The 20,586-nt window shown below is 43.8% G+C and overlaps 1 long non-coding RNA gene across 16 annotated transcripts in view; it reads right to left on the bottom strand.

The window, feature by feature from the left end:
• LOC307181408 overlaps positions 1-20,586 on the bottom strand; it is a 1,608,936-nt gene that overhangs the window by 1,237,252 nt on the left and 351,098 nt on the right. Inside the window, exon 4 of one of the 16 annotated variants that reach the window (XR_013826706.1) lies at positions 19,687-19,780. The exons of the other annotated variants lie outside the window; for them this stretch is intronic. This is a non-coding gene — a long non-coding RNA (uncharacterized lncRNA). Of the gene's footprint in view, positions 1-19,686; positions 19,781-20,586 lie in introns of those variants that run through there. 16 annotated transcript variants of the gene reach the window in all.

Here is a 20,586-nt window from a genome sequence, read left to right on the forward strand (position 1 = left end):
GAAGAGGAAATAACCAAAGGCTCAGCGTGCCGTACCGGAACCAGATTAAGGCCTGAAGCCATCCTGCGGTGTTGCGGCCAGCTCAAAAGAAAGCGAGTTGAAGAAAGGAGCTCAGGGGCACTGTAATTCACAAACCTGCAGAGTTATAAATGACAGCTATTGTCCAAAAATATACTGAAGTAAGGCTGCCAAGAGGACTTGAAAGCGGGGCAGAATTGCAGGAAACCGATTTCAGGAGGTAGACTGGAATTACATTGAAAGCATAGGAAAAGAGGCAGAACGTCCACAATGATGCACTTGGCCAAAAAGGGCGTATGCGTTTTTTCCTGAATATATTCAGGAAAAAACGCATACGTCCTTTTTGGCCAACCAAGCAAGCTTGCAAAGGAAATCTGCACTACAATGAAGTCTCACTTCCTCCCGGTCAAAAGGGCCATCTGAAAAAAGTGTAAAATCCAGAAAGGCAGGACAGGCCATGGAGAACTGGGAGCCTTGTTATGCTGATGGGAGGGATGTAAATTGCCAACAACCACTCGGGAGAAGTGTATGGTGTTTCCTGAAACATCTAAAAAACAAAGCAACAGAACCTAGGGCACTTCCACTTATGGTCCTATAGCTTAGGGAAATTAAAATCAAAAAGACACAGCCACCCCAAAGTTTGGAACGGCTCTGTTTACAAGAACCTCGTTTACAGTACAAGTTCAACATCGCAGAAAGTGAAAAATGGATAAAGAAGTTGTGGTATTTACTTACAAAGCAATATCACTCAGCAATGAAATCTGTGTCATCAGGCCCTTAGCAGCACAATGAGTGGATTCAGGTATGATGATTCTAACTGAAATAAGTCACACAGAAAATGAAACATCATAAGATATCAGTAATACATGGAATGTAAACTTGGCTACACAGGAACTGAATTACAGAACACAACAGTGTCTCAAATTTAGAAAACCATCTTATGCTTGCTTAAGGGTAAAGGTGAGTTGGGGTGCTGCATAAAACCAGAGATTGAAATGAGCACAGATAAAGTTCCTTAAGTCAAATATGGAATAGACAAGAGCTACTCCTTGCTCAACGAAATGGACTCAACACCGCATATTAAACGCCTAAGAATGTACCTGACTAGTAAGTATCTTAAAACCTATGGATTGCTATGTCTCCGAAAGAGAATCAAGCATGTGTACAGGGGCATAAACGCAGCAGTGATAGGATTGGAGAGGTTCGGTGAGCAAATGAAGACCCTTTGAAGTTATATTGCATGGTACCCATTCCACGGGTCTCAACTCTCCAGGTTTTAGGTATTCTTCCTTCAGCTAAAACATGCATGTGGAACCCAAGTATGATCAACCATGTGAACGGGAGACGTGTTCAAATATGTCTCAGTTTTCCTCCCCTGGTACTCGGGTGCAACATTCCAGACGCTTTACTAACACTCTCCCCACTTGGAGAGTCAGCGCCTTTAACCTCCTGTTTGGCCCAGTTTGCAATTTCTGCGGAAGATGAACAGGAATAGCGAGAACCAATGAGAGGCTAGCTGGAGGTGTCTGGACGGGCAAATTTAACTCTCATTTCCCACCAGGAAGAGGAAATAACCAAAGGTTCAGCGTGCCGTACCGGAACCAGATTAGGGCCTGAAGCCATCCTGCGGTGTTGCGGCCAGCTCAAAAGAAAGCGAGTTGAAGAAAGGAGCTCAGGGGCACTGTAATTCACAAACCTGCAGAGTTATAAATGACAGCTATCGTCCAAAAATATACTGAAGTAAGGCTGCCAAGAGGACTTGAAAGCGGGGCAGAATTGCAGGAAACCGATTTCAGGAGGTAGACTGGAATTGCATTGAAAGCATAGGAAAAGAGGCAGAACGTCCACAATGATGCACTTGGCCAAAAAGGGCGTATGCGTTTTTTCCTGAATATATTCAGGAAAAAACGCATACGCCCTTTTTGGCCAACCAAGCAAGCTTGCAAAGGAAATCTGCACTACAATGAAGTCTCACTTCCCCCCAGTCAAAAGGGCCATCAGAAAAAAGTGTAAAATCCAGAAAGGCAGGACAGGCCATGGATTACTGGGAGCCTTGTTATGCTGATGGGCGGGATGTAAATTGCCAACAGACACTCGGGAGAAGTGTATGGTGTTTCCTGAAACATCTAAAAAACAAAGCAACAGAGCCTAGGGCACTACCACTTATGGTCCTATAGCTTAGGGAAATTAAAATCAAAAAGACACAGCCACCCCAAAGTTTGGGACGCCTCTGTTTACAAGAACCTCGTTTACAGTACAAGTTCAAAATCGCAGAAAGTGAAAAATGGATAAAGAAGTTGTGGTATTTACTTACAAAGCAATATCACTCAGCAATGAAATCTGTGTCATCAGGCCCTTAGCATCACAATGAGTGGATGCAGGTATGATGATTCTAACTGAAATAAGTCACACAGAAAATGAAACATCATAAGATATCAGTAATACACGGAATGTAAACTTGGCTACACAGGAACTGAATTACAGAACAGAACAGGGTCTCAAATTTAGAAAACCAACTTATGCTTGCTTAAGGGTAAAGGTGAGTTGGGGTGCTGCATAAAACCAGAGATTGAAATGAGCACAGATAAAGTTCCTTAAGTCAAATATGGAATAGACAAGAGCTACTCCTTGCTCAACGAAATGGACTCAACACCGCATATTAAACGCCTAAGAATGTACCTGACTAGTAAGTATCTTAAAACCTATGGATTGCTATGTCTCCGAAAGAGAATCAAGCATGTGTACAGGGGCATAAACGCAGCAGTGATAGGATTGGAGAGGTTCGGTGAGCAAATGAAGACCCTTTGAAGTCATATTGCATGGTTCCCATTCCACGGGTCTCAACTCTCCAGGTTTAAGGTATTCTTCCTTCAGCTAAAACATGCATGTGGAACCCAAGTATGATCAACCATGTGATCAGGAGACGTGTTCAAATATGTCTCAGTTTTCCTCCCCTGGTACTCGGGTGCAACATTCCAGACGCTTTACTAACACTCTCCCCACTTGGAGAGTCAGCGCCTTTAACCTCCTGTTTGGCCCAGTTTGCAATTTCTGCGGAAGATGAACAGGAATAGCGAGAACCAATGAGAGGCTAGCTGGAGGTGTCTGGACGGGCAAATTTAACTCTCATTTCCCACCAGGAAGAGGAAATAACCAAAGGCTCAGCGTGCCGTACCGGAACCAGATTAGGGCCTGAAGCCATCCTGCGGTGTTGCGGCCAGGTCACAAGAAAGCGAGTTGAAGAAAGGAGCTCAGGGGCACTGTAATTCACAAACCTGCAGAGTTATAAATGACAGCTATCGTCCAAAAATAGACTGAAGTAAGGCTGCCAAGAGGACTTGAAAGCGGGGCAGAATTGCAGGAAACCGATTTCAGGAGGTAGACTGGAATTGCATTGAAAGCATAGGAAAAGAGGCAGAACGTCCACAATGATGCACTTGGCCAAAAAGGGCGTATGCGTTTTTTCCTGAATATATTCAGGAAAAAACGCATACGCCCTTTTTGGCCAACCAAGCAAGCTTGCAAAGGAAATCTGCACTACAATGAAGTCTCACTTCCCCCCGGTCAAAAGGGCCATCTGAAAAAAGTGTAAAATCCAGAAAGGCAGGACAGGCCATGGAGAACTGGGAGCCTTGTTATGCTGATGGGCGGGATGTAAATTGCCAACAGACACTCGGGAGAAGTGTATGGTGTTTCCTGAAACATCTAAAAAACAAAGCAACAGAACCTAGGGCACTTCCACTTATGGTCCTATAGCTTAGGGAAATTAAAATCAAAAAGACACAGCCACCCCAAAGTTTGGAACGGCTCTGTTTACAAGAACCTCGTTTACAGTACAAGTTCAACATCACAGAAAGTGAAAAATGGAGAAAGAAGTTGTGGTATTTACTTACAAAGCAATATCACTCAACAATGAAATCTGTGTCATCAGGCCCTTAGCAGCACAATGAGTGGATTCAGGTATGATGATTCTAACTGAAGTAAGTCACACAGAAAAAGAAACATCATAAGATATCAGTAATACACGGAATGTAAACTTGGCTACACAGGAACTGAATTACAGAACAGAACAGGGACTCAAATTTAGAAAAACAACTTATGCTTGCTTAAGGGTAAAGGTGAGTTGGGGTGCTGCATAAAACCAGAGATTGAAATGAGCACAGATAAAGTTCCTAAAGCCAAATATGGAATAGACAAGAGCTACTCCTTGCTCAACGAAATGGACTCAACACCCCATATTAAAAGCCTAAGAATGTACCTGACTTGTAAGTATCTTAAAACCTATGGATTGCTATGTCTCCAAAAGAGAATCAAGCATGTGTACAGGGGCATAAATGCAGCAGTGATAGGATTGGAGAGGTTCGGTGAGCAAATGAAGACCCTTTGAAATCATATTGCATGGTACCCATTCCACGGGTTTCAACTACCCAGGTTTAAGGTATTCTTCCTTCAGCTAAAACATGCATGTGGAACCTAGAGTATGATCAACCATGTGATCGGGAGACGTGTTCAAATATGTCTCAGTTTTCGTACCCTGGTACTCGGGTGCAACATTCCAGATGCTTTACTAACACTCTCCCGACTTGGAGAGTCAGTCCCTTTAACCTCCTGTTTGGCCCAGTTTGCAATTTCTGCGGAAGATGAACAGGAATAGCGAGAACCAATGGAGACTAGCTGGAGGTGTCTGGACGGGCAAATTTAACTCTCATTTCCCACCAGGAAGAGGAATTAACCAAAGGCTCAGCGTGCCATGCCAGAATCAGATTAGGGCCTGAAGCCATCCTGTGGTGTTGCGGCCAGCTCAAAAGAAAGCGAGTTGAAGAAAGGAGCTCAGGGGCACTGTAATTCACAAACCTGCAGAGTTATAAATGACAGCTATCGTCCAAAAATAGACTGAAGTAAGGCTGCCAAGAGGACTTGAAAGCGGGGCAGAATTGCAGGAAACCGATTTCAAGAGGTAGACTGGAATTGCATTGAAAGCATAGGAAAAGAGGCAGAACGTCCACAATGATGCACTTGGCCAAAAAGGGCGTATGCGTTTTTTCCTGAATATATTCAGGAAAAAACGCATACGCCCTTTTTGGCCAACCAAGCAAGCTTGCAAAGGAAATCTGCACTACAATGAAGTCTCACTTCCCCCCGGTCAAAAGGGCCATCTGAAAAAAGTGTAAAATCCAGAAAGGCAGGACAGGCCATGGAGAACTGGGAGCCTTGTTATGCTGATGGGCGGGATGTAAATTGCCAACAACCACTCGGGAGAAGTGTATGGTGTTTCCTGAAACATCTAAAAAACAAAGCAACAGAACCTAGGGCACTTCCACTTATGGTCCTATAGCTTAGGGAAATTAAAATCAAAAAGACACAGCCACCCCAAAGTTTGGAACGGCTCTGTTTACAAGAACCTCGTTTACACTACAAGTTCAACATCACAGAAAGTGAAAAATGGATAAAGAAGTTGTGGTATTTACTTACAAAGCAATATCACTCAGCAATGAAATCTGTGTCATCAGGCCCTTAGCAGCACAATGAGTGGATTCAGGTATGATGATTCTAACTGAAATAAGTCACACAGAAAAAGAAACATCATAAGGTATCAGTAATACACGGAATGTAAACTTGGCTACACAGGAACTGAATTACAGAACAGAACAGTGTCTCAAATTTAGAAAACCAACTTATTCTTGCTTAAGGGTAAAGGTGAGTTGGGGTGCTGCATAAAACCAGAGATTGAAATGAGCACAGATAAAGTTCCTTAAGCCAAATATGGAATAGACAAGAGCTACTCCTTGCTCAACGAAATGGACTCAACACCGCATATTAAACGCCTAAGAATGTACCTGACTAGTAAGTATCTTAAAACCTATGGATTGCTATGTCTCCGAAAGAGAATCAAGCATGTGTACAGGGGCATAAACGCAGCAGTGATAGGATTGGAGAGGTTCGGTGAGCAAATGAAGACCCTTTGAAGTCATATTGCATGGTACCCATTCCACGGGTTTCAACTACCCAGGTTTAAGGTATTCTTCCTTCAGCTAAAACATGCATGTGGAACCTAGAGTATGATCAACCATGTGATCGGGAGACGTGTTCAAATATGTCTCAGTTTTCCTCCCCTGGTACTCGGGTGCAACATTCCAGACGCTTTACTAACACTCTCCCCACTTGGAGAGTCAGTCCCTTTAACCTCCTGTTTGGCCCAGTTTGCAATTTCTGCGGAAGATGAACAGGAATAGCGAGAACCAATGAGAGGCTAGCTGGAGGTGTCTGGACGGGCAAATTTAACTCTCATTTTCCACCAGGAAGAGGAATTAACCAAAGGCTCAGCATGCCAGGCCGGAACCAGATTAGGGCCTGAAGCCATCCTGCGGTGTTGCGGCCAGGTCACAAGAAAGCGAGTTGAAGAAAGGAGCTCAGGGGCACTGTAATTCACAAACCTGCAGAGTTATAAATGACAGCTATCGTCCAAAAATAGACTGAAGTAAGGCTGCCAAGAGGACTTGAAAGCGGGGCAGAATTGCAGGAAACCGATTTCAGGAGGTAGACTGGAATTGCATTGAAAGCATAGGAAAAGAGGCAGAACGTCCACAATGATGCACTTGGCCAAAAAGGGCGTATGCGTTTTTTCCTGAATATAATCAGGAAAAAACGCATACGCCCTTTTTGGCCAACCAAGCAAGCTTGCAAAGGAAATCTGCACTACAATGAAGTCTCACTTCCCCCCGGTCAAAAGGGCCATCTGAAAAAAGTGTAAAATCCAGAAAGGCAACAGGCCATTGAGAACTGGGTGCCTTGTTATGCTGATGGGCGGGATGTAAATTGCCAACAGACACTAGGGAGAAGTGTATGGTGTTTCCTGAAACATCTAAAAAACAAAGCAACAGAGCCTAGGGCACTTCCACTTATGGTCCTATAGCTTAGGGAAATTAAAATCAAAAAGACACAGCCACCCCAAAGTTTGGAACGGCTCTGTTTACAAGAACCTCATTTACAGTACAAGTTCAACATCGCAGAAAGTGAAAAATGGATAAAGAACTTGTGGTACTTACGTACAATGCAGTATCACTCAGCAATGAAATCTATGTCAGCAGGCCCGTAGCAGCATAATGAGTAGATTCAGGTACGATGATTCTAACTGAAATAAGTCACACAGAAAAAGAAACATCATAAGATATCACTAATACACGGAATGTAAACTTGGCTACACAGGAACTGAATTCCAAAACAGAACAGGTTCTCAAATTTAGAAAACCAACTTATGCTTGCTTAAGGGGAAAGGTGAGTTGGGTTGCTGCATAAAACCAGAGATTGAAATGAGCACAGATAAAGTTCCTTAAGCCAAATATGGAATAGACAAGAGCTACTCCTTGCTCAACGAAATGGACTCAACACCGCATATTAAACGCCTAAGAATGTACCTGACTAGTAAGTATCTTAAAACCTATGGATTGCTATCTCTCCGAAAGAGAATCAAGGATGTGTACAGGGGCATAAACGCAGCAGTGATAGGATTGGAGAGGTTCGGTGAGCAAATGAAGACCCTTTGAAGTCATATTGCATGGTACCCATTCCACGGGTTTCAACTACCCAGGTTTTAGGTATTCTTCCTTCAGCTAAAACATGCATGTGGAACCCAGAGTATGATCAACCATGTGATCAGGAGACGTGTTCAAATATGTCTCAGTTTTCCTCCCCTGGTACTCGGGTGCAACATTCCAGACGCTTTACTAACACTCTCCCCACTTGGAGAGTCAGCGCCTTTAACCTCCTGTTTGGCCCAGTTTGCAATTTCTGCGGAAGATGAACAGGAATAGCGAGAACCAATGAGAGGCTAGCTGGAGGTGTCTGGACGGGCAAATTTAACTCTCATTTCCCACCAGGAAGAGGAAATAACCAAAGGCTCAGCGTGCCGTACCGGAACCAGATTAGGGCCTGAAGCCATCCTGCGGTGTTGCGGCCAGATCACAAGAAAGCGAGTTGAAGAAAGGAGCTCAGGGGCACTGTAATTCACAAACCTGCAGAGTTATAAATGACAGCTATCGTCCAAAAATAGACTGAAGTAAGGCTGCCCAGAGGACTTTAAAGCGGGGCAGAATTGCAGGAAACCGATTTCAGGAGGTAGACTGGAATTGCATTGAAAGCATAGGAAAAGAGGCAGAACGTCCACAATGATGCACTTGGCCAAAAAGGGCGTATGCGTTTTTTCCTGAATATATTCAGGAAAAAACGCATACGCCCTTTTTGGCCAACCAAGCAAGCTTGCAAAGGAAATCTGCACTACAATGAAGTCTCACTTCCCCCCGGTCAAAAGGGCCATCTGAAAAAAGTGTAAAATCCAGAAAGGCAGGACAGGCCATGGAGAACTGGGAGCCTTGTTATGCTGATGGGCGGGATGTAAATTGCCAACAGACACTCGGGAGAAGTGTATGGTGTTTCCTGAAACATCTAAAAAACAAAGCAACAGAACCTAGGGCACTTCCACTTATGGTCCTATAGCTTAGGGAAATTAAAATCAAAAAGACACAGCCACCCCAAAGTTTGGAACGGCTCTGTTTACAAGAACCTCGTTTACACTACAAGTTCAACATCGCAGAAAGTGAAAAATGGATAAAGAAGTTGTGGTATTTACTTACAAAGCAATATCACTCAGCAATGAAATCTGTGTCATCAGGCCCTTAGCAGCACAATGAGTGGATTCAGGTATGATGATTCTAACTGAAATAAGTCACACAGAAAAAGAAACATCATAAGATATCAGTAATACACGGAATGTAAACTTGGCTACACAGGAACTGAATTACAGAACAGAACAGGGTCTCAAATTTAGAAAACCAACTTATTCTTGCTTAAGGGTAAAGGTGAGTTGGGGTGCTGCATAAAACCAGAGATTGAAATGAGCACAGATAAAGTTCCTTAAGTCAAATATGGAATAGACAAGAGCTACTCCTTGCTCAACGAAATGGACTCAACACCCCATATTAAACGCCTAAGAATGTACCTGACTAGTAAGTATCGTAAAACCTATGGATTGCTATGTCTCCAAAAGAGAATCAAGCATGTGTACAGGGGCATAAACGCAGCAGTGCTAGGATTGGAGAGGTTCGGTGAGCAAATGAAGACCCTTTGAAGTCATATTGCATGGTACCCATTCCACAGGTTTCAACTACCCAGGTTTAAGGTATTCTTCCTTCAGCTAAAACATGCATGTGGAACCTAGAGTATGATCAACCATGTGATCGGGAGACGTGTTCAAATATGTCTCAGTTTTCCTCCCCTGGTACTCGGGTGCAACATTCCAGACGCTTTACTAACACTCTCCCCACTTGGAGAGTCAGTCCCTTTAACCTCCTGTTTGGCCCAGTTTGCAATTTCTGCGGAAGATGAACAGGAATAGCGAGAACCAATGAGAGGCTAGCTGGAGGTGTCTGGACGGGCAAATTTAACTCTCATTTCCCACCAGGAAGAGGAATTAACCAAAGGCTCAGCATGCCGGGCCGGAACCAGATTAGGGCCTGAAGCCATCCTGCGGTGTTGCGGCCAGGTCACAAGAAAGCGAGTTGAAGAAAGGAGCTCAGGGGCACTGTAATTCACAAACCTGCAGAGTTATAAATGACAGCTATCGTCCAAAAATAGACTGAAGTAAGGCTGCCAAGAGGACTTGAAAGCGGGGCAGAATTGCAGGAAACCGATTTCAGGAGGTAGACTGGAATTGCATTGAAAGCATAGGAAAAGAGGCAGAACGTCCACAATGATGCACTTGGCAAAAAGGGAGTATGCGTTTTTTCCTGAATATAATCAGGAAAAAACGCATACGCCCTTTTTGGCCAACCAAGCAAGCTTGCAAAGGAAATCTGCACTACAATGAAGTCTCACTTCCCCCCGGTCAAAAGGGCCATCTGAAAAAAGTGTAAAATCCAGAAAGGCAGGACAGGCCATGGAGAACTGGGAGCCTTGTTATGCTGATGGGCGGGATGTAAATTGCCAACAGACACTCGGGAGAAGTGTATGGTGTTTCCTGAAACATCTAAAAAACAAAGCAACAGAGCCTAGGGCACTGCCACTTATGGTCCTATAGCTTAGGGAAATTAAAATCAAAAAGACACAGCCACCCCAAAGTTTGGGACGCCTCTGTTTACAACAACCTCGTTTACAGTACAAGTTCAACATCGCAGAAAGTGAAAAATGGATAAAGAAGTTGTGGTATTTACTTACAAAGCAATATCACTCAGCAATGAAATCTGTCTCATCAGGTCCTTAGCAGCACAATGAGTGGATTCAGGTATGATGATTCTAACTGAAATAAGTCACACAGAAAAAGAAACATCATAAGATATCAGTAATACGCGGAATGTAAACTTGGCTACACAGGAACTGAATTACAGAACAGAACAGGGTCTCAAATTTAGAAAACCAACTTATGCTTGCTTAAGGGTAAAGGTGAGTTGGGGTGCTGCATAAAACCAGAGATTGAAATGAGCACATATAAAGTTCCTTAAGCCAAATATGGAATAGACAAGAGCTACTCCTTGCTCAACGAAATGGACTCAACACCCCATATTAAACGCCTAAGAATGTACCTGACTAGTAAGTATCTTAAAACCTATGGATTGCTATGTCTCCGAAAGAGAATCAAGCATGTGTACAGGGGCATAAACGCAGCAGTGATAGGATTGGAGAGGTTCGGTGAGCAAATGAAGACCCTTTGAAGTCATATTGCATGGTACCCATTCCACAGGTTTCAACTACCCAGGTTTAAGGTATTCTTCCTTCAGCTATAACATGCATGTGGAACCTAGAGTATGATCAACCATGTGATCGGGAGACGTGTTCAAATATGTCTCAGTTTTCCTCCCCTGGTACTCGGGTGCAACATTCCAGACGCTTTACTAACACTCTCCCCACTTGGAGAGTCAGTCCCTTTAACCTCCTGTTTGGCCCAGTTTGCAATTTCTGCGGAAGATGAACAGGAATAGCGAGAACCAATGAGAGGCTAGCTGGAGGTGTCTGGACGGGCAAATTTAACTCTCATTTCCCACCAGGAAGAGGAATTAACCAAAGGCTCAGCATGCCGGGCCGGAACCAGATTAGGGCCTGAAGCCATCCTGCGGTGTTGCGGCCAGGTCACAAGAAAGCGAGTTGAAGAAAGGAGCTCAGGGGCACTGTAATTCACAAACCTGCAGAGTTATAAATGACAGCTATCGTCCAAAAATAGACTGAAGTAAGGCTGCCAAGAGGACTTGAAAGCGGGGCAGAATTGCAGGAAACCGATTTCAGGAGGTAGACTGGAATTGCATTGAAAGCATAGGAAAAGAGGCAGAACGTCCACAATGATGCACTTGGCCAAAAAGGGCGTATGCGTTTTTTTCCTGTATATAATCAGGAAAAAACGCATACGCCCTTTTTGGCCAACCAAGCAAGCTTGCAAAGGAAATCTGCACTACAATGAAGTCTCACTTCCCCCCGGTTAAAAGGGCCATCTGAAAAAAGTGTAAAATCCAGAAAGGCAACAGGCCATTGAGAACTGGGAGCCTTGTTATGCTGATGGGCGGGATGTAAATTGCCAACAGACACTTGGGAGAAGTGTATGGTGTTTCCTGAAACATCTAAAAAACAAAGCAACAGAGCCTAGGGCACTTCCACTTATGGTCCTATAGCTTAGGGAAATTAAAATCAAAAAGACACAGCCACCCCAAAGTTTGGAACGGCTCTGTTTACAAGAACCTCGTTTACAGTACAAGTTCAACATCGCAGAAAGTGAAAAATGGATAAAGAACTTGTGGTACTTACATACAATTCAGTATCACTCAGCAATGAAATCTGTGTCATCAGTACCATAGCAGCATAATGAGTAGATTCAGGTACGATGATTCTAACTGAAATAAGTCACACAGAAAAAGAAACATCATAAGATATCACTAATACACGGAATGTAAACTTGGCTACACAGGAACTGAATTCCAAAACAGAACAGGTTCTCAAATTTAGAAAACCAACTTATGCTTGCTTAAGGGGAAAGGTGAGTTGGGTTGCTGCATAAAACCAGAGATTGAAATGAGCACAGATAAAGTTCCTTAAGCCAAATATGGAATAGACAAGAGCTACTCCTTGCTCAACGAAATGAACTCAACACCGCATATTAAACGCCTAAGAATGTACCTGACTAGTAAGTATCTTAAAACCTATGGATTGCTATGTCTCCGAAAGAGAATCAAGCATGTGTACAGGGGCATAAACGCAGCAGTGATAGGATTGGAGAGGTTCGGTGAGCAAATGAAGACCCTTTGAAGTCATATTGCATGGTACCCATTCCACGGGTTTCAACTACCCAGGTTTTAGGTATTCTTCCTTCAGCTAAAACATGCATGTGGAACCCAGAGTATGATCAACCATGTGATCGGGAGACGTGTTCAAATATGTCTCAGTTTTCCTCCCCTGGTACTCGGGTGCAACATTCCAGACGCTTTACTAACACTCTCCCCACTTGGAGAGTCAGCGCCTTTAACCTCCTGTTTGGCACAGTTTGCAATTTCTGCGGAAGATGAACAGGAATAGCGAGAACCAATGAGAGGCTAGCTGGAGGTGTCTGGACGGGCAAATTTAACTCTCATTTCCCACCAGGAAGAGGAAATAACCAAAGGCTCAGCGTGCCGTACCGGAACCAGATTAGGGCCTGAAGCCATCCTGCGGTGTTGCGGCCAGCTCTAAAGAAACCGAGTTGAAGAAAGGAGCTCAGGGGCACTGTAATTCACAAACCTGCAGAGTTATAAATGACAGCTATCGTCCAAAAATAGACTGAAGTAAGGCTGCCAAGAGGACTTGAAAGCGGGGCAGAATTGCAGGAAACCGATTTCAGGAGGTAGACTGGAATTGCATTGAAAGCATAGGAAAAGAGGCAGAACGTCCACAATGATGCACTTGGCCAAAAAGGGCGTATGCGTTTTTTCCTGAATATAATCAGGAAAAAACGCATACGCCCTTTTTGGCCAACCAAGCAAGCTTGCAAAGGAAATCTGCACTACAATGAAGTCTCACTTCCCCCCGGTCAAAAGGCCCATCTGAAAAAAGTGTAAAATCCAGAAAGGCAGGACAGGCCATGGAGAACTGGGAGCCTTGTTATGCTGATGGGCGGGATGTAAATTGCCAACAGACACTCGGGAGAAGTGTATGGTGTTTCCTGAAACATCTAAAAAACAAAGCAACAGAGCCTAGGGCACTGCCACTTATGGTCCTATAGCTTAGGGAAATTAAAATCAAAAAGACACAGCCACCCCAAAGTTTGGGACGCCTCTGTTTACAACAACCTCGTTTACAGTACAAGTTCAACATCGCAGAAAGTGAAAAATGGATAAAGAAGTTGTGGTATTTACATACAAAGCAATATCACTCAGCAATGAAATCTGTCTCATCAGGTCCTTAGCAGCACAATGAGTGGATTCAGGTATGATGATTCTAACTGAAATAAGTCACACAGAAAAAGAAACATCATAAGATATCAGTAATACGCGGAATGTAAACTTGGCTACACAGGAACTGAATTACAGAACAGAACAGGGTCTCAAATTTAGAAAACCAACTTATGCTTGCTTAAGGGTAAAGGTGAGTTGGGGTGCTGCATAAAACCAGAGATTGAAATGAGCACAGATAAAGTTCCTTAAGCCAAATATGGAATAGACAAGAGCTACTCCTTGCTCAACGAAATGGACTCAACACCCCATATTAAACGCCTAAGAATGTACCTGACTAGTAAGTATCTTAAAACCTATGGATTGCTATGTCTCCGAAAGAGAATCAAGCATGTGTACAGGGGCATAAACGCAGCAGTGATAGGATTGGAGAGGTTCGGTGAGCAAATGAAGACCCTTTGAAGTCATATTGCATGGTACCCATTCCACAGGTTTCAACTACCCAGGTTTAAGGTATTCTTCCTTCAGCTATAACATGCATGTGGAACCTAGAGTATGATCAACCATGTGATCGGGAGACGTGTTCAAATATGTCTCAGTTTTCCTCCCCTGGTACTCGGGTGCAACATTCCAGACGCTTTACTAACACTCTCCCCACTTGGAGAGTCAGTCCCTTTAACCTCCTGTTTGGCCCAGTTTGCAATTTCTGCGGAAGATGAACAGGAATAGCGAGAACCAATGAGAGGCTAGCTGGAGGTGTCTGGACGGGCAAATTTAACTCTCATTTCCCACCAGGAAGAGGAATTAACCAAAGGCTCAGCGTGCCGTACTGGAACCAGATTAGGGCCTGAAGCCATCCTGCGGTGTTGCGGCCAGGTCACAAGAAAGCGAGTTGAAGAAAGGAGCTCAGGGGCACTGTAATTCACAAACCTGCAGAGTTATAAATGACAGCTATCGTCCAAAAATAGACTGAAGTAAGGCTGCCAAGAGGACTTGAAAGCGGGGCAGAATTGCAGGAAACCGATTTCAGGAGGTAGACTGGAATTGCATTGAAAGCATAGGAAAAGAGGCAGAACGTCCACAATGATGCACTTGGCCAAAAAGGGCGTATGCGTTTTTTCCTGAATATAATCAGGAAAAAACGCATACGCCCTTTTTGGCCAACCAAGCAAGCTTGCAAAGGAAATCTGCACTACAATGAAGTCTCACTTCCCCCCGGTCAAAAGGGCCATCTGAAAAAAGTGTAAAATCCAGAAAGGCAACAGGCCATTGAGAACTGGGTGCCTTGTTATGCTGATGGGCGGGATGTAAATTGCCAACAGACACTAGGGAGAAGTGTATGGTGTTTCCTGAAACATCTAAAAAACAAAGCAACAGAGCCTAGGGCACTTCCACTTATGGTCCTATAGCTTAGGGAAATTAAAATCAAAAAGACACAGCCACCCCAAAGTTTGGAACGGCTCTGTTTACAAGAACCTCATTTACAGTACAAGTTCAACATCGCAGAAAGTGAAATATGGATAAAGAACTTGTGGTACTTACGTACAATGCAGTATCACTCAGCAATGAAATCTATGTCAGCAGGCCCGTAGAAGCATAATGAGTAGATTCAGGTACGATGATTCTAACTGAAATAAGTCACACAGAAAAAGAAACATCATAAGATATCACTAATACACGGAATGTAAACTTGGCTACACAGGAACTGAATTCCAAAACAGAACAGGTTCTCAAATTTAGAAAACCAACTTATGCTTGCTTAAGGGGAAAGGTGAGTTGGGTTGCTGCATAAAACCAGAGATTGAAATGAGCACAGATAAAGTTCCTTAAGCCAAATATGGAATAGACAAGAGCTACTCCTTGCTCAACGAAATGGACTCAACACCGCATATTAAACGCCTAAGAATGTACCTGACTAGTAAGTATCTTAAAACCTATGGATTGCTATCTCTCCGAAAGAGAATCAAGGATGTGTACAGGGGCATAAACACAGCAGTGATAGGATTGGAGAGGTTCGGTGAGCAAATGAAGACCCTTTGAAGTCATATTGCATGGTACCCATTCCACGGGTTTCAACTACCCAGGTTTTAGGTATTCTTCCTTCAGCTAAAACATGCATGTGGAACCCAGAGTATGATCAACCATGTGATCAGGAGACGTGTTCAAATATGTCTCAGTTTTCCTCCCCTGGTACTCGGGTGCAACATTCCAGACGCTTTACTAACACTCTCCCCACTTGGAGAGTCAGCGCCTTTAACCTCCTGTTTGGCACAGTTTGCAATTTCTGCGGAAGATGAACAGGAATAGCGAGAACCAATGAGAGGCTAGCTGGAGGTGTCTGGACGGGCAAATTTAACTCTCATTTCCCACCAGGAAGAGGAAATAACCAAAGGCTCAGCGTGCCGTACCGGAACCAGATTAGGGCCTGAAGCCATCCTGCGGTGTTGCGGCCAGGTCACAAGAAAGCGAGTTGAAGAAAGGAGCTCAGGGGCACTGTAATTCACAAACCTGCAGAGTTATAAATGACAGCTATCGTCCAAAAATAGACTGAAGTAAGGCTGCCCAGAGGACTTGAAAGCGGGGCAGAATTGCAGGAAACCGATTTCAGGAGGTAGACTGGAATTGCATTGAAAGCATAGGAAAAGAGGCAGAACGTCCACAATGATGCACTTGGCCAAAAAGGGCGTATGCGTTTTTTCCTGAATATATTCAGGAAAAAACGCATACGCCCTTTTTGGCCAACCAAGCAAGCTTGCAAAGGAAATCTGCACTACAATGAAGTCTCACTTCCCCCCGGTCAAAAGGGCCATCTGAAAAAAGTGTAAAATCCAGAAAGGCAGGACAGGCCATGGAGAACTGGGAGCCTTGTTATGCTGATGGGCGGGATGTAAATTGCCAACAGACACTCGGGAGAAGTGTATGGTGTTTCCTGAAACATCTAAAAAACAAAGCAACAGAACCTAGGGCACTTCCACTTATGGTCCTATAGCTTAGGGAAATTAAAATCAAAAAGACACAGCCACCCCAAAGTTTGGAACGGCTCTGTTTACAAGAACCTCGTTTACAGTACAAGTTCAACAAAGCAGAAAGTGAAAAATGGATAAAGAAGTTGTGGTATTTACTTACAAAGCAATATCACTCAGCAATGAAATCTGTGTCATCAGGCCCTTAGCAGCACAATGAGTGGATTCAGGTATGATGATTCTAACTGAAATAAGTCACACAGAAAAAGAAACATCATAAGATATCAGTAATACACGGAATGTAAACTTGGCTACACAGGAACTGAATTACAGAACAGAACAGGGTCTCAAATTTAGAAAACCAACTTATGCTTGCTTAAGGGTAAAGGTGAGTTGGGGTGCTGCATAAAACCAGAGATTGAAATGAGCACAGATAAAGTTCCTTAAGCCAAATATGGAATAGACAAGAGCTACTCCTTGCTCAACGAAATGGACTCAACACCGCATATTAAACGCGTAAGAATGTACCTGACTAGTAAGTATCTTAAAACCTATAGATTGCTATGTCTCCGAAAGAGAATCAAGCATGTGTACAGGGGCATAAACGCAGCAGTGCTAGGATTGGAGAGGTTCGGTGAGCAAATGAAGACCCTTTGAAGTCATATTGCATGGTACCCATTCCAAAGGTTTCAACTACCCAGGTTTTAGGTATTCTTCCTTCAGCTAAAACATGCATGTGGAACCCAGAGTATGATCAACCATGTGATCGGGAGACGTGTTCAAATATGTCTCAGTTTTCCTCCCCTGGTACTCGGGTGCAACATTCCAGACGCTTTACTAACACTCTCCCCACTTGGAGAGTCAGCGCCTTTAACCTCCTGTTTGGCCCAGTTTGCAATTTCTGCGGAAGATGAACAGGAATAGCGAGAACCAATGAGAGGCTAGCTGGAGGTGTCTGGACGGGCAAATTTAACTCTCATTTCCCACCAGGAAGAGGAAATAACCAAAGGCTCAGCGTGCCGTACCGGAACCAGATTAGGGCCTGAAGCCATCCTGCGCTGTTGCGGCCAGCTCAAAAGAAAGCGAGTTGAAGAAAGGATCTCAGGGGCACTGTAATTCACAAACCTGCAGAGTTATAAATGACAGCTATCGTCCAAAAATAGACTGAAGTAAGGCTGCCAAGAGGACTTGAAAGCGGGGCAGAATTGCAGGAAACCGATTTCAGGAGGTAGACTGGAATTGCATTGAAAGCATAGGAAAAGAGGCAGAACGTCCACAATGATGCACTTGGCCAAAAAGGGCGTATGCGTTTTTTCCTGAATATATTCAGGAAAAAACGCATACGCCCTTTTTGGCCAACCAAGCAAGCTTGCAAAGGAAATCTGCACTACAATGAAGTCTCACTTCCCCCCGGTCAAAAGGGCCATCTGAAAAAAGTGTAAAATCCAGAAAGGCAGGACAGGCCATGGAGAACTGGGAGCCTTGTTATGCTGATGGGCGGGATGTAAATTGCCAACAACCACTCGGGAGAAGTGTATGGTGTTTCCTGAAACATCTAAAAAACAAAGCAACAGAACCTAGGGCACTTCCACTTATGGTCCTATAGCTTAGGGAAATTAAAATCAAAAAGACACAGCCACCCTAAAGTTTGGAACGGCTCTGTTTACAAGAACCTCGTTTACAGTACAAGTTCAACATCGCAGAAAGTGAAAAATGGATAAAGAACTTGTGGTATTTACTTACAAAGCAATATCACTCAGCAATGAAATCTGTGTCATCAGGCCCTTAGCAGCACAATGAGTGGATTCAGGTATGATGATTCTAACTGAAATAAGTCACACAGAAAAAGAAACATCATAAGATATCAGTAATACACGGAATGTAAACTTGGCTACACAGGAACTGAATTACAGAACAGAACAGGGTCTCAAATTTAGAAAACCAACTTATTCTTGCTTAAGGGTAAAGGTGAGTTGGGGTGCTGCATAAAACCAGAGATTGAAATGAGCACAGATAAAGTTCCTTAAGCCAAATATGGAAAAGACAAGAGCTACTCCTTGCTCAACGAAATGGACTCAACACCCCATATTAAACGCCTAAGAATGTACCTGACTAGTAAGTATCTTAAAACCTATGGATTGCTATGTCTCCGAAAGAGAATCAAGCATGTGTACAGGGGCATAAACGCAGCAGTGCTAGGATTGGAGAGGTTCGGTGAGCAAATGAAGACCCTTTGAAGTCATATTGCATGGTACCCATTCCACAGGTTTCACCTACCCAGGTTTAAGGTGTTCTTCCTTCAGCTAAAACATGCATGTGGAACCTAGAGTATGATCAACCATGTGATCGGGAGACGTGTTCAAATATGTCTCAGTTTTCCTCCCCTGGTACTCGGGTGCAACATTCCAGACGCTTTACTAACACTCTCCCCACTTGGAGAGTCAGTCCCTTTAAACTCCTGTTTGGCCCAGTTTGCAATTTCTGCGGAAGATGAACAGGAATAGCGAGAACCAATGAGAGGCTAGCTGGAGGTGTCTGGACGGGCAAATTTAACTCTCATTTCCCACCAGGAAGAGGAATTAACCAAAGGCTCAGCGTGCCGTGCCGGAACCAGATTAGGGCCTGAAGCCATCCTGCGGTGTTGCGGCCAGGTCACAAGAAAGCGAGTTGGAGAAAGGAGCTCAGGGGCACTGTAATTCACAAACCTGCAGAGTTATAAATGACAGCTATCGTCCAAAAATAGACTGAAGTAAGGCTGCCAAGAGGACTTGAAAGCGGGGCAGAATTGCAGGAAACCGATTTCAGGAGGTAGACTGGAATTGCATTGAAAGCATAGGAAAAGAGGCAGAACGTCCACAATGATGCACTTGGCCAAAAAGGGCGTACGCGTTTTTTCCTGAATATAATCAGGAAAAAACGCATACGCCCTTTTTGGCCAACCAAGCAAGCTTGCAAAGGAAATCTGCACTACAATGAAGTCTCACTTCCCCCCGGTCAAAAGGGCCATCTGAAAAAAGTGTAAAATCCAGAAAGGCAACAGGCCATTGAGAAATGGGAGCCTTGTTATGCTGATGGGCGGGATGTAAATTGCCAACAGACACTCCGGAGAAGTGTATGGTGTTTCCTGAAACATCTAAAAAACAAAGCAACAGAGCCTAGGGCACTTCCACTTATGGTCCTATAGCTTAGGGAAATTAAAATCAAAAAGACACAGCCACCCCAAAGTTTGGAACGGCTCTGTTTACAAGAACCTTGTTTACAGTACAAGTTCAACATCGCAGAAAGTGAAAAATGGATAAAGAACTTGTGGTACTTACGTACAATGCAGTATCACTCAGCAATGAAATCCATGTCATCAGGCCCGTAGCAGCATAATGAGTGGATTCAGGTACGATGATTCTAACTGAAATAAGTGACACAGAAAAAAAACATCATAAGATATCACTAATACACGGAATGTAAACTTGGCTACACAGGAACTGAATTCCAAAACAGAACAGGTTATCAAATTTAGAAAACCAACTTATGCTTGCTTAAGGGGAAAGGTGAGTTGGGTTGCTACATAAAACCAGAGATTGAAATGAGCACAGATAAAGTTCCTTAAGCCAAATATGGAATAGACAAGAGCTACTCCTTGCTCAACGAAATGGACTCAACACCGCATATTAAACGCCTAAGAATGTACCTGACTAGTAAGTATCTTAAAACCTATGGATTGCTATGTCTCCGAAAGAGAATCAAGCATGTGTACAGGGGCATAAACGCAGCAGTGATAGGATTGGAGAGGTTCGGTGAGCAAATGAAGACCCTTTGAAGTCATATTGCATGGTACCCATTCCACGGGTTTCAACTACCCAGGTTTTAGGTATTCTTCCTTCAGCTAAAACATGCATGTGGAACCCAGAGTTTGATCAACCATGTGATCAGGAGACGTGTTCAAATATGTCTCAGTTTTCCTCCCCTGGTACTCGGGTGCAACATTCCAGACGCTTTACTAACACTCTCCCCACTTGGAGAGTCAGCGCCTTTAACCTCCTGTTTGGCCCAGTTTGCAATTTCTGCGGAAGATGAACAGGAATAGCGAGAACCAATGAGAGGCTAGCTGGAGGTGTCTGGACGGGCAAATTTAACTCTCATTTCCCACCAGGAAGAGGAATTAACCAAAGGCTCAGCATGCCGTACTGGAACCAGATTAGGGCCTGAAG

This window comes from Stenella coeruleoalba (assembly GCF_951394435.1).
Source record: "Stenella coeruleoalba genome assembly, contig: scaffold_69, whole genome shotgun sequence".
Classification (NCBI taxonomy): Eukaryota; Metazoa; Chordata; class Mammalia; order Artiodactyla; family Delphinidae; genus Stenella; species Stenella coeruleoalba.